Source organism: Mixophyes fleayi, chromosome 1 (genome assembly GCF_038048845.1).
Source record: "Mixophyes fleayi isolate aMixFle1 chromosome 1, aMixFle1.hap1, whole genome shotgun sequence".
NCBI classification, from domain to species: domain Eukaryota; kingdom Metazoa; phylum Chordata; class Amphibia; order Anura; family Limnodynastidae; genus Mixophyes; species Mixophyes fleayi.
The window spans coordinates 270429327-270444865 of NC_134402.1; positions in this window are offsets into that span (position 1 = coordinate 270429327).

Below are 15539 nucleotides of genomic sequence, written 5' to 3' on the forward strand. Positions count from 1 at the left end.
ATATTACCGTTAATACGGTAATTTAGGAAGCTGCGAGCTGAAATTCAGCGAGTAATTACCGTATTAACGGTAATATTTTTAGAGCGCGGGATTTTCACCCGTCTCGCTAACAATTGAATACCCCCCTAACATGTTTCTACCCTCTCATTACTACTATTTCTGACTCTGGCTTTCAATTGGACCCAGAACTTATGGCATTATTCACTGGTTGCAACATATAGGTCTGAATGCCAAAGAACATATTTGGGAATTACTATCAGCAAATCATGAAGAATTGTTTTTCACTCATTTTTCCCATTACGGTTTGACCAAATTAAGTGTAAATTCTCTTGTCTGGCCACCAAAAGTGATTTTTATGCCTTTGCGTTCCTAAAGAAAGCATCCTCTACTTCATATTAAAACAGGCGAATGCCTCCTCAGTTGGTGTAGGAGCAGTCCTATAAAAAATGTAATACGTTATTTATTTTCTAAGAAGTTTTCAGCTACTGAAAGAATATATTCTATATGAACAAGAAACTTTTAACTGTAAATCTTTCCTTGGAGGAATGGAGATTTTCTTTTTGAAAGAGTACTTCATACTATTACAATTTTCACAATTACCGTATTGACCCATGTATAGGACGCTCCACTGTATAAGACGCACCTATATAAATCATGTGAAAAAATTGAGGATAAACATTATCCTCAATTTTTTCACAGAGTATTTGTGCAGCTTATACAGTGGAGAGACTACGCTATAGTGAATTCTGACTTACCCTAGTCAGATGCTTCCTCTGTCTGGTAAAGACTTCTGTCTTCCCCCGTCTGATCCTGATGCTGGAAACCCGATATAAGGTACTCTCTGCGATGTCCGGATGTCCTTTCAGGACCTCAAGGTCCTGAAAGAATGCCTTTCAGGACCTTGTCAAGGTCCTGAAAGGACATCCGGACATCGCAGAGAGGACCTTAATCGGGTTTCCAGCATCAGGATCAGACAGAGAGAAGACTTTACCGGACAGAGGAGTCATCTGTCAGGGTAAGTGCTACTACCCCTGTATAAGACGCACCCAGTTATTAGACCCCAAATTTTGGGGAAAAAGGTGCATCTTATACATGGGGAAATACGGTAATATAAATATCCAGTGTCTTCAGTTGGCTCAGAAGCTGGATCCTAGACCGGCCTAATGAGCACTCTTTTTCCCTCCGTTTGACTGCATTCTTAATTATTGCCACAAAAACAAGAATGTTAGATTAAATGCACTGTCATTACTTCAAACTTTTGGATGCAAGAACCATAATGTCATTGATTGCTCTAAAACAGTGGCCACAACTGACCAAACCTCTAACATTTGTCCAGTGATCTATGTCCTTGCCTTTTCACCTAGGCTCACAATTCCAAGTTTTCTGGTAATCATGGTATAAAGAAAACACTTTTTATATAGTTTCTATCAGGGGGTACAATTGGTCTCTAAAGTTTATGAGGATGTTCTGCCAGAAATTAAATATTTAACTGGACTTCTCTTCTGTATGCTGTCTCCAATCTAATTGACACATGGAGAGGGTTGAACATGTCTTCCACCATTACCTCCAGACTTATGCGTCTGCACATCTAGACGACAGAGCAGATTAATTCCCCTGGGCAGATATTGCATAGAATAATCATGTTCATGTACATCCAGACCGGGGGGTAAATGTATCATAGTACGGGTTGTACAAGTCGCCGGAAATCGGCGAGATGACAGCTTAAATTTAAAGCGGCGCTGCCTTGTAAAGGATGGATGATAATATATATATATATATATATATATATATATATATATATATGAGACGCTCAGGCTCGGTTCACACCCGAACTTAGGGGATCCGAGTACCAAGCCGAGTACTTTCGGTACTTTCGCGCTTTTTCGTAATCAAAAACGAGGCAAAACATCATTGTTACGTTGTCGGATCTCGCGACTTCTGGAATCTATAAATACCGCTGTCCACGGCGATCTAGCGCCATTTGAGAGAGGGACACAGAAAGGGTAGCACAGAGTGTAGAGCAGTCGGGCAGGCAAAGTTATAGAATTGAAAGAGGAGGGTGGTAGCAGTGTTCAACAAAGTAATCAATGACATTCAGGAGAGCTCCATTGCTAATTCTCATTGCAGAAAAATACAAATACTAGTGCTGTCAGGGTTGGTGTAATTCTGCAGTCAAATTCTACTGTGTTATACAGGTACCACACAAAAAGGAGAGCTGCGTTTCTAATTCTTATTGCAGAAAAATACAAATACTAGTGCTGTCAGGGTTGGTGTAATTCTGCAGTCAAATTCTACTGTGTTATATAGGTAACACACAAAGAGGAGTGCTCCATTGCTAAGAGTCATTGTTGAAATACAAATAGGAGGGCTAGCAAGCTTGTCTTCTAAATTTGCAGGCAAATTCTACTGTGTTATATTGGTAGCACTCAAATAGGAGTGCTCTATTGCTAAGAGTCATTGCTGAAATACAAATAGGAGGGCTAGCAGGCTTGTCTTCTGAATTTGCAGGCAAATTCTACTGTGTTATATAGGTCACACACAAAGAGGAGTGCTCCATTGCTAAGAGTCATTGCTGAAATAGAAATTATAGGGCTGGCTGTCTTGGTCTAAATCTACAGGTACATTTTACTGTACCATAGCTCACTCAGAAACGAGAGGTGGCAGGGTTTAGTGCTGAAATAGAGATTGTAATAATAGGGCTGTCAGTGTTCTTAAAAGTCTCCAGTGACATTCTACTGTGCCGTAGCTCATACAGAAACAGGATGGGTGATGTTCTTGTCACTCTCCAGTCTCAATCATGATACTAATCCCTCTACCTCATGTGCTAAAGCTTATGTTCAAATGCATAGTGGTCTTAAGTCAGGGAAACATAAATTTAAATAAAAAGCTTGTACCTTTTTAAAGAAAAAAAAACCCTCTCTAAAAAAGGTAAAAGTTTATAGTAGAAAAACATAAAATTGACAAGATACCCAAAATATTGCCAGGCATACCAGCATCAGGTAGCTCCCTTCTCTTAGCTAGATTTAAGCACCTGCAATCTATACTGTCATCATATTCACCCTCATCATTGTGTACATCTTACTCAAACAATACTAATTCATCCCCGCTGGAATCCACCATCACAGAAGTCTGTGTACTTTGATGTAATTGACGATAATGGCCTTCCTCATGGAATTTGTAGTTCATTTTATGGCAGAGCTGTCACAATTTTTGGACAATTCTTTTAGAGCAGACCAAATGTCAAAATGTTGTGCTGACTCATCTGCATCACCACTGGGTGTCTTGGGAAAGCTAAGTTTTTTCCTAGAAGCAGTTGCCAGAGAAACTGAAGGAGGAGACGTCATTACAAGATGTTGATAGCTCTTTGATCCTGCTGAAGCGAATTAAGTACTTAATCTATAATTACGATATAGTTAGCGGATTTGTTTAGTTTAATTTCCTCCTTCAATTTCTCTAGCTGCTTCTCAAAAAGTATAATTAAGGCAATCACTTGACTCTCTTCACAGGTGACTACTTCGCTGGACTAAAGTACATTCCCCCTCAAATTCTAGTCTTCTTGCAGCTGCTGCATTCTCCTACATGCTGTTGCACAATCCCGAAAAATTACCCTAAATATTTCGGGAAACAGACAGCATCTCCTGCATGTCATTGTCATTTTTTAAAAAGTTCTGTACCACCAAGTTGATTGTGTGAGCAAAACAGGAAATGTGATGGAATTTCCCCCGCTGTAATGCTCTAACAATATTGGTGGCGTTATCAGAAATCACAGGAGAGTCGAAGCAGTATAATCCATGTTGCAATGACATCCCTTAGTTTTTAAAATAGGTTGTCAGTGGTATTACCGCTGACCTGCGCCTTGTCTCGTGTCTGATAACCACCTCTCACTCTCGCCTTCAAGACTCCTCCCGTGTCTGCTCCCCACTTATCGAATTCCCTACCACGCTCAATCCGACTTTCCCACAGCTTTCAAATCTATAGATGCTCTTTGCAAGCCCATCTCTTTTTTAGAGGTGACCTTATCCTCGATAACACTATTGACACTAATATTAATATATATAATAACAATAATATGCCTCTTAGTGAAGCAGATGATACACAGAGTAGCCTGTCTCAGAAAAATGTGACATACTTGGGTACATGCTGCTGCTGTTCCTACTGGTTAAGGCGATTCACCGACCCAGTGGGCTGTCACAGTCATATAATCTTTAGTTTGCCCATTTCCACTTGTCCCCATATCTGTGGTTAAGTGTACAGTGGGTAGAATGGCATTTTGTAGCCCAATAATTACATTTTTACGAACCTTCTGGTAGAGGTGAGGAATAGCTTTTCTAGTAAAATGGTGTTGTGATGGAATTTAGTAACGGGGACACAATACCTCAAGTAATTGTCTAACACCAGCTGCATTAATAGTGGAAATTGTATGCAGATCTAATACTAGCATAGTCCCCATGGCGTCTGTGATCCGTATGCGACTGGGTGACAGCTTTCTTACTTCCTCTAGCAAAGGATTGTTTAACAGTCAATTGTTGTAAACTCCTACCTTCTGGGTTGAAGATCCACCCCCAGCAGCAGCAGCAGCGGGACTAACGCTCAATTATTCTTCAGAGGAATCATGGTTAGTGGAGGAGTCATATCTAGCCTTAGTAACTTGGATATATATATATATATATATATATATATATATATATATTAGCTTTTAATTTGATCCATAAAGTATGTTTTTGACCCTGACCAGCAGCTGCCTACCACCTTGAAAATCTATTGTTTTTCCTGCTCATTACGATGCAGGATATTATTAGAATTGATTGGTGTTAGAGAACATTGTTCATAGCCGATGAATATCCAGGATACATCCAATGGAAGATGTTTGTTGTATAACTATTGTTTAAGTCACAGGTTTTTGACCTTTGTGTTTAGAACTCCAGGAAACATTGTTAGTATTGGAAAAACAGTTTTGCAAAAGCTTTGGGCTCATTCAAGAGCTGGATCTCAGGGTATTCTGGAGTGAATGGAGAGAGATGGAGGGCCTCTATCCATTTGGCCCATTTAGGATCTTCTGTACTGCCAACCAGACAGCAGTCATATTACTAGTTGCACCTGCAAGGTGTAGTTTAAAAGGGTGCCAATTTGCTCAGTCAGTCTCTCATTACCTGGGAAAATAGCCTGGAATCCTCCATAGAAAAATTAACTTGCCAAATCTATGTTTGTGAGCTGGATAATAGGTCCATTCACACTGAAAGATTGTCTAATGCGGTGGTTCCCAAAGTGTGCGCCGCGGCTCCCAGGGGTGCCGCGGCGCTGTCACTGGGGTGCCGCGAGCCAGCTATAGGAAAAAACAAAAAGCACATAAACTTACCAATCCGCGCGCCGCCGGGACCCAGCAGACTCCTCTCTCCCGCTGCTGTCACCGAATATCGACGTCAGTGACAGCTGCGGGAAAGAGGAGTCTGCTGGGTCCCGGCGCCGTGCGGATTGGTAAGTTTATGTGCTCTTTGTTTTTTCCTATAGCTGGCTCGCGGCAGAGGAGTGAGAGGGAGCGTGACAGCGGGGCAGACAGCGGGGCAGACAGCGGGGCAAAGGAGGGTGACAGCGGGGCAAAGGAGGGTGACAGCGGGGCAGACAGAGGGGCAAAGGAGGGTGACAGCGGGGCAGACAGGGGCAAAGGAGGGTGACAGCGGGGCAGACAGAGGGGCAAAGGAGGGTGACAGAGGGGCAGACAGCGGGGCAGACAGCGGGCAGACAGGGGGGCAAAGGAGGGTGACAACGGGGCAGACAGAGGGGCAAAGGAGGGTGACAGTGGGGCAGACAGCGGGGCAAAGGAGGGTGACAGCGGGGCAGTAGAGTGTGACAGAGGGGATGAGGAGTGTGACAGAGGGGCAGACAGAGGGGCAGAGGAGTGTGACAGAGGGGCAGAGGAGTGTGACAGCGGGGCAGACAGAGGGGCAGAGGAGTGTGACAGCGGGGCAGACAGCGGGCAGACAGAGGGGCAGAGGAGTGTGACAGAGGGGCAGAGGAGTGTGACAGAGGGGCAGACAGAGGGGCAGAGGAGTGTGACAGTGGGGCAGACAGGGGCAGAGGAGTGTGATAGCGGGGCAGACAGCGGGCAGACAGAGGGGCAGAGGAGTGTGACAGAGGGGCAGACAGAGGGGCAGATGAGTGTGACAGCGGGGCAGACGGGCAGAGGAGTGTGACAGAGGGGCAGACAGCGGGCAGACAGAGGGGCAGAGGAGTGTGACAGAGGGGCAGAGGAGTGTGACAGCGGGGCAGACAGGGGACAAGGCAGAGGAGTGTGACAGAGGGGCAGACAGCGGGCAGACAGAGGGGCAAAGGAGGGTGACAGCAAGGCAGACAGCGGGGCAGAGGAGGGTGACAGCGGGGCAAAGGAGGGGGACATCGTGAGAGGGGCAGTGGAGGGGGGACATCGTGAGAGGGGCAGTGGAGGGGGAGACAGCGTGACAGGGGCAGAGGAGGAGTACAGCGTGAGAGGGGCAGTGGAGGGGGACACAGCGTGAGAGGGGCAGTGGAGGGGGACACAGCCTGAGAGGGGCAGTGGAGGAGGACACAGCCTGAGGGGGCAGTGGAGGGGGAGACAGCCTGAGAGGGGCAGTGGAGGGGGACACAGCGTGAGAGGGGCAGTAGTGTAACAGAGTGCAGAGGAGGGGGGGACATCGTGAGAGAGGGCAGAGGAGGGGGGGGCATCGTGAGAGAGGGCAGAGGAGGCGGGACATCGTGAGAGATGGCAGAGGAGGGGGGACAGCGTGACAGAGGGGGCAGTGTGTATGTATGCAAAGGGGGCAGTGTGTCTGGATGCAGAGGGGACAGAGTGCCTGAGGGCAGAGTGTCTGGATGCAGAGGGGGCAGAGTGTCTGGATGCAGAGGGGGCAGAGTGTCTGGATGCAGAGGGGGCAGAGTACCTGAGGGCAGAGTGTCTGGATGCAGAGGGGGGATTTTTGCATACAACTAAATAAGTATTTCTGTCCTGACCTAAATACTTATTACATTTTTTTGACCCAACTACTTCTAAAACAGGACTGCTCAATAATTATTTTGGAGGGGTGCCTTGAAAAAATTTGGAGACTCTAAGGGTGCCGCGAACTGCAAAAGTTTGGGAACCACTGGTCTAATGTATTTGTTAGAGCCGGACAGGATTTATTTTGTTCTATTTTTTTTTCTTTTTTTAAAAAAATGATCTGAGGCTAGTTGTACCTGCATTGGACTGCTGTGACGTTTTATGGCTGCTGTGTGATAAAGTGCCCTGTCTACTTTAGGAATTGGTGTCTGTACCCTGATTTTGTGACACTATGTATCAGATATTCATTGTTTAATTTATAAATGTGTACTCTGTTCAAACTCCTATATATGCAGAAACTTTGTGGTGCCTTATAAATAAAATATAGTAAAAAAAAAATTAAATATAAAGGTTAATTTAGTGCCAGCAGGAGTGCCATCTTTGTCAGGGTATAAGTCACCACAGTGGACCAGGACTCTAGTGAATAAGGTTGGCTAGCCTTATTTTTTAGCATAGGGGATTCTCTCCTGGTTGAAAACCAACCTCAGAATGATAGCTGCTATCTCTGTTCCCCAGGGAATTTGAATTGTATAGCAGAGTTTCTCAGACAGCCTGGGATTTAGCCAAGTATGGGAGTAAGACCCAGAGGTCTTTCTACGTATGACAAAAACATGGGGAATGCAATGTAGACCTTATGCCCGCAGGTTCCAACAGAAAGGTACAGGCCTACTGTTCCAGATTTCTGGAGAAAGAATGTCTTGTTAGTGATGTATTCTCTATAACTTGGGACCTACCCTCAGTTGCATTTTCCATTCGACCCCCAGATACCTTGAGTGCTCAGGAAATAGGTTGAAGATAGGGTACAGTGTATTATCATCCTTCCATGGAGGCCATAGTTCTCACCTCTTCTCCAGGTAGCACTACATTCTCTTTTTTTCCTAGAACCTATTAAATCAGTCAGGAGGGTCTATACATTCTAAAGTTTGATTTGCTTGTTGAGTGAAATATAAGGAATTATTTCTGATTTTCATGACACATTACAAATACGGGAAATGGCTTAAGGGGTTAAGTTAAATCTATATATTTTGGTATTTAAATATTTTATTACATTTTAGAAAAATACAAATTTGCTTATTTTATCCTAGATTCTGGTTTGTCATTCCATTTCTATAAATATATTGTAAACATGCCACAAGAGGGCAGTAGTTCCTTAACATTAACAGTGGACCACATCACTACAAGAGAACTGTGTCTGATACAATTAAATTAAATATATACATTAAAATATTGAGACTGCAATTCTTTCCTATTCATAATGTTGCAATAATATGTATTGAAATATAGTAGCTTTAGGGTAATGTACCTCTTGTTGTAAATTAAAACGATACAATAAATTGCTGAGAACATGTAGGCATTTTTTTCTCTTGTACATTTAGAGACCCTTGTAGCATAAGAGTGTGTGATGCTCTTTTAAAGAGTGGAGAGACAGGTCTGTGTTCTGAGGAATTGTGAAGGACTCGTAGACATGCAAGAATTTGGGAGTGAGTTTCAAGGAAGTGAGAGCAAGAAAAAGATGAAGGAGTGAAATCACATGTTATAGCAGAGCATGTGCAGACTTTGGGATAAAGAGACCTTAGAGTGTAGCTGTTTCTGATTTATGTGAGAGTCAGATTTCAAGAGTGTGGGTGCATGCTACGTTAGACGTCCACAGGGGAGAACTCTGGTATCCTGTTCAAATGGGTCACCCAATCCAGTGAAGTGAATGTACTGTGTCAAGCCCAAGAAGGGGAACTCAAAGCCAAGCATAAGGGATAAGAAGAGTGATACAGATATCTTAGGAGAGGATTGTCATATGCCCCCATCCACAAACATGATGTTTTCCCCTTTATAAAACTGTGGGTGGGGTAATAATGAAAGATGATACTGTGGAGAAGAATCTTTTCCAGTTGATCGTGTAGTCAGAGATTGTACTTATCTGCAATATACACTATATGGACAAAAGTATTTGGCCACATTTGTTAATTATTAAATTGAGGTATTTCAATCAAACCGGTTGCCAGATATGTATAAAATTAAGCACCTAACCATGCAGTCTCCATTTGCAAACATTTATGATACAAAATGGGTAGTTTTGAAGAGCTCAGTGTCTTTAAGCGTGGTACTGTGATTGGATGCCACCTTTGCAATAAGGCGGTTTGTAAAATGTCATCCCTGCTGGATATTCCACGGTCAATTGTAAGTAATATTGTTAGAAAGTGGAAGCATTTAGGAACAATTGCAACTCAGCCGCGTAAAATCACAGACTGTTAATGCGCATAGTGCGTAAAAGTCGCCAATGATCTGCTGATTAGATAGCTGAAGAGTTTCGAGCTTCCACTGACATTAATGTAAGCACAAAAACGGTGTGGCCGGCGCTTAATGGGTTTCCATGGCTGAGCAGCTACATGGAAGCCTCACATCACCAAGACCAATGACAATCGTCAGATGGATTGGCGTAAAGCACACCGACACTGGACTCTGGAGCAGTGGAAACATGTTCTGTGGAGTGACAAATCACGCTTCTTTGTTTGGCAGCCAGTCTGGGTTTGGCAGATGCTGGGAGAATGTTACCTGCCTGACTGCATTATGCCAACTGTGAAGTTTGGTGGTGGAGGGATAATGGTATGGGACTGCTTTTCAGGATTTGGGCTAGGCCCCTTTTCTATGGTGAAGGGCAATCTTAATGCTTCAGCATACCAAATCATTTTGGACAATGCTATGTTCCCCACTTTGTGGCAAAAGTTTGGGGAAGGCCCTTTTCTATTCCAACATGACTGTGCCCCAGTGCACAAAGCAAGGACTACAAAGACAAGGTTTGATGAGTTCGGTGTGGAAGAACTTGACTGGACCGCACAGAGCCCTGACACCAACGACATCGAACACCTATGGGATGAACTGAAATGGAGATTGCGAGCCAGGCCTTCTCGTCCAACATCAGTGCCTGATGGATCAAGAAGGAAGCAGAAGATGGCGGTGACAGGGAGGCCTTGTCAGGGCTAAGAGCGCCCCGGCTAGAAGAAGAAGCAAAGTAATCTTTCCTTATACAATTCAGAAGTTAGGCGCCCATTAAAAGTAGGCTTTTCATATCCGGTAACGTCTGTATTTTGTGAATACAGCAGTGTACTACATCCAGAAGTAGTAGTATTAGTGTTAGAGTTGCACAATGTCCAATCAAATAGTCTGTTGGAAGGATCAGGGCACTGCTTTGTTATGCTGTTATTGTTAGTGTTAGGGTGGGAGGCACATTGGAGCAGTTAGCTAGCTCTGTGAGCCACTTGTGTGTCGTGTCGCCCCTGTTTCTAGGTTCCAAGTAGCAGCGTGCAGACGGCTATCAAGAGGAGGCAACCATTTCCCTGACCGAGATGGTGTGGGAAGCGATGGTGGTAGGTCCGTGCAGACAGTAGGTGAACCAATTGTGGACAAGGTAGGACATCTGACTGCATCTGTTGCTCCCTGCAGACGTTAACATATGGTCCAGTTCTTGTGCTCACGTGCCAAAAATTATTTTTCATTGGCTGAAGCATGGAAACCACTCTGATTGGCTAATCACTTTTTGACATATCCAGGTCATTTATACTTGTCATGGAGGAGCAAGTTGCAGTGGTCTATTATGGTTTTATTAAAAAAGTTAAAATGGTAAACGAGGGCTGTGCGTCTTTTTTTTCCTTTTTTTTAAACAATCATTAAATGCATTTTCTAAGGTGTCTGTGCTTTTTTTTCTATTAGGTATTATTATGGTACTTAATTCTCTAGCGGGTCCTGTCTGCAGGTCTGCATTTTACACTATTACCCTGGCACCCACCACCCGAGGGTACCAGGATAATCCTAAGTGCTATTCAAAATAGTGATGGATGACCCTGGATAAGGTCTGTTTTTTGTGGCCTTGATTTGCCTTGGAATTTCAGCTTGGGCTGGTTTCTCATTATGACAAGCGGACCCCACACTGTGGGACTCACTGTTATAGTGTGACCAGCCAAGCCTAGCACAGCCTACATTCAGGGGACGTGCTACACTTATGTGTGTACTCCCCTACTGTACTGACCTTGCATATGCATACCCCTGATCTATTTCTCCAAAAATAAGGGACCACAAGGGCAAGTTACTTTCAAAGAAAATACGGACACATGTTCCTGCACATGTGCCTGCTGCAAGTGCAAGTTTATGCATTACTATACTTTCTACTTCCTCCAATTTTATAGAATTCCTCCCAAATATTTACTGGGAAAAATGTTGTATCCATTGTACTGTATTAGGCATATAGCTTATTTTCTCTTTTATTTCATTTAATTTAATCCATATATTCAGTGCTTTGTTCTGCAGCATCTGTTTAAACATTAAACAGCAGCGTGTACAAGAACTGCATATTTATATACCACTAATGATATGAATGCCAAGCTATCAGAGTACTTGATTGTTCTGCCTCCTGTAGTTAAGCATATCATTTGCATCCTAAATCAAAGCTTATTAAAGAACAAAGACTAAAACAGTAATTCAAGCAAAATATAAAATATTAGAACTTTATTAATTTACAAAAATGTTAGTAATGTATACAGAACATCCTTAGCCTCTAAAATATATTCACTAATTTGCATATCATAATTGTAGGTGATGTATTGGCAAGTTAAAATGTATGTGCAAAGGTATAAATCAACCAGCCCCAATGCTACACACCCTGGACTTGTTTATACTATAACAGATGGAACATGATTGTTGGGTCCTCCTGCCGTACTGAAAACCAGTGGTAGGCTGGTCAGTGCACTGTTGTTTCCTCTATGGGGAAACAAACTAACCCCAGGTTGGTTAGTTTGTCATTATGGCAGGAGGGACCCCTGCCGCGTGTCCCCCTGCTTTATTGCCACCTACCCCGGCTGGCTTGCCTAGTGCTGGTTATGTGAAAATCGGGAGGGGCCCCACGCAAATTTTTTCCCTGATTTTCATGTAACCAGCAGTAGGCTGGCAGCACTAGGGTTAATTTTACTTTTATCTATTTTTACACTTTGACAGCTGCCGGGACCTCCAGCTGTATAGACAGAACAGTGTAACAGTGATGTGTTTACTAATCACGCAGGAAACACAGGAGAGGTAGCTAAAGACGGCAGTGTTTGACATCGCAGCAAATTGCCAGAGATGAGCAGCGATTTTTAAGATCAGAGTAAAAATCGCAGTTTATTACATCTGGCAACTTTGGGACTAAAATCGCGGGTTATCACTCACGATTTGCTGTGATTTTAAAACGCTGAAAATATCGGACCTTGATACATTTACACCATGCAGTCTGTCGCACCTCTCGCAGTTCCTGCTCTAGGGCTTCCCAGCTCTTCAGGACCACAGTGCTACACTTCTCTGCAGACTACTACACCTCGGTGCCCTCCAGGCCTCCCTAACCACGTACCTGGTTATCCACGCTCCTCTCTCCTGCTGCTTACCTCTGCTGCCAAACACTCCTATGCCGCTGGCTTTAGCTTCGGGGTGCTCCGCCCAGTCTCGCTTGTCACCCACTAGAGGGCTGCGACCTGCAGTCAGGGAGCTGCGAAGTCCATATTCCTTTGTGGGGATCACTGGCGAAAACCTCCCTCTCCGTTAGACTTTGCACCTCATTGTGGGTAGTGTCCTGCCAAGCACACCCCAAGGTTCCACCTGACTCAGAATTTGTGACACCCAAACTCATTTTATTTCTTGTTAATAATCATACTTGCACCTCTAAATTTGGATGGTAAAGGTGTGGCTCATGTTACATGCCTGGGCCATGAGTTACCAATCCAAAAAGCCCATTTTATCGTTCACCACTGAACCTGCATCATCATATTCGCTGCAAACTTTATTCTTCAATTCGACTTTGTTTTCTCTCTAACCTGGACTTATTGATACATGCAATTCAATAAACATGCACCTGATCACCTGCATTTTTGTGTGTACTTTTATGGTGTATTTTTAAGTGTAACTGATACAGTCCAACATTTTCCTCCACTCTAACTCCTGCTTTCAGACAAAATTAAATAACATTTACTGTAGGGTGAAGAGATAAGATTGAAAAAAAATGCTTCATCTGTAATTATATAACATCACTGCACCAGCACATCTCTTTACGCTCTGTCTTTGCTTATGATTGATTGACTACTTGAATACATTATCATACAGTTTACAAGAATCATAATGCAACAACATCAACTTAAAACTACAATGTTGAAGTTCTTCTTGATATCTTCAAAGTAATCAGTCTAATGTCTCCACTCCTTCTCCATTTGAGCTAGAAACCTTTTATCCTTTCTTTACAACTACATTATATTGTTTGTGACAATGAAGGTTCCTGTTGCCATCCACTCAGTACAGAAGTCTGGGGTTGGTATTATATTTATGGTAGAGGCTGAGCTATAGCTATAAAATGCTGTCTTACTGATTGATTAATATAGATAAAATATAAACTCCTGCTATTCTCAACTAATCTTATGAAGTTCTAATGGACGACATAGTGGCTAGTGTGGACAGTGTGTAATAAAATATGAGCTTTAAAATATGTTTTATATTATTCCTATCAGATCCAATCCTAACAAGGCCTCGGAACAAACAAAAATAAATTTCTAGCACGGTTTAAAGACAATGGAGCAGTGTTGGTATAAATACAAATCCCATCTTCAGTCTCTCAGGTCCTCACTGAATCTGGTTAAACAATAGTTGATAGATTTATCTGTATGTCAAACAGATATTGGCCAAATTTTGCATATTTTACAACTCTCACTTTCAGGTAAACATGGTCTTGTGTTGCAACCTTTGTAGCCTAAAAACAACTATAATGACAAAAAATGATCTAAATGAAATTGTCTGTGCTGGACATATTGGTAAATTTGTTCAGAAGATGATCGCTATTGGTATGTGTATTTAGTCATTTTCTGACCGTGGTAACAGGCCCCAGTGATAATAAGACAAATAACAGCGCTGAAAACCAAACCAAGTGACCACCCAATAAGAATTCTGTGAGATAAATCATAAAAAATATAAAAATGTTTTAATCACAAAACCATGTCACATAAATAATGTTCAAATGGATATATAACAATAAGATTCCAACATAGATTCTGGAAAAAGAACTGTTAGCTAGACCCAGGAGCTGAATGGCTGAATCATGTTCAGTTTACTAAATTATGAATCTGGCCCAAATTGTACACAAATTCTGTCACTCAACATGAATGACAAATGGCAAGAATTTGTCATTTGACAGGTAGGGGAATTGAGCACGGTGGCTAAGTGGGCAGCATGGTGTCCTAGTGGTTAGCACTACTGCCTCACAGCACTGGGGTCATGAGTTCAATTCCCGACCATAGCCTTATCTGTGTGGAGTTTGTATGTTCTTCCCGTGTTTGCGTGGGTTTCCTCCAGGTGCTCCGGTTTCCTCTCACACTCCAAAAACATACTGGTAGGTTAATTGGCTGATAACAAATTGACCCTAGTCTGTATATCTGTCTGTCTGTGTGTGTTAGGGAATTTAGACTGTAAGCCCCAATGGGGCAGGGACTGATGTGAGTGAGTTCTCTGTACAGCGCTGCAGAATCAGTGGCGCTATATAAATAAATGGTGATGATGATTTATCTCTAGAACTCCTATGGGTCCCGTGGATGTGTCCCCATCAAAACAACATATGTAACATATGTCTTTTTTCCCCCCTTGTGTCTGACATGGAGGCCCTTAATTGTATTTAAACATTTAAATTCTCACACTGATGGGACTAACAGACTTGTGGAAGATTCAGCTAGGTCAGATTCAGACTATTCCTAACAAGCATAATTATTGAAGATAATAACAATCTTGCATGAGTGCATATATGGACTAATTCATACCTCCCAACATTTTAGAATCCGGCATTAAAACAGGGTGCGTGGCCACATCATGGTGGGGGTGTAGTCATGTCATGATGAGGGTATGGCCACTACCTCAATGGCTTGCCTAGTGATGTAAAACCTCGCTTCCCCTCCAATCTATGCAGCACACACCAGTAACAGATGCACGGCACCCATTCACTGCTGTTCTTCTATGCTGAGCAGCTGTGATCAGAAGATACCTCCCAACGTTCCCACTCGAGGGACAATCTTGTCCGTGTTTGGGACAGTGGGACCGAACCCTAAAATCTGGACTGTTCAGCCGAAACCTGCAATTAGTTGCTGCATATGGTGTACAGTTTAGTTTATTCCATCTGTAAAATTTTTGTCCTTTAGTCACTTCTGTTACTTCTTTGTTCATTAGGAGGCTTTCCACCAAGCACCAGCTGGTGGCATGGTAGTGAACCTCCTGAAATACTGATGTGGCCAGGAGAGACAGTGAAAAATAAATTCACTGCCCACTGCCGCACACTGGGATTTTTCTGTTTCTGTATAGTGGCACTATGGAGGTGCAGTGTTTGTCTCTGTGACACACTCTTTACCTGTACCCCTATTCCGATGCACCAATCTGACAGGAGGACCACCAAGAGAGTGGTCTTCTTCCTCAGCAGAACTGCCAT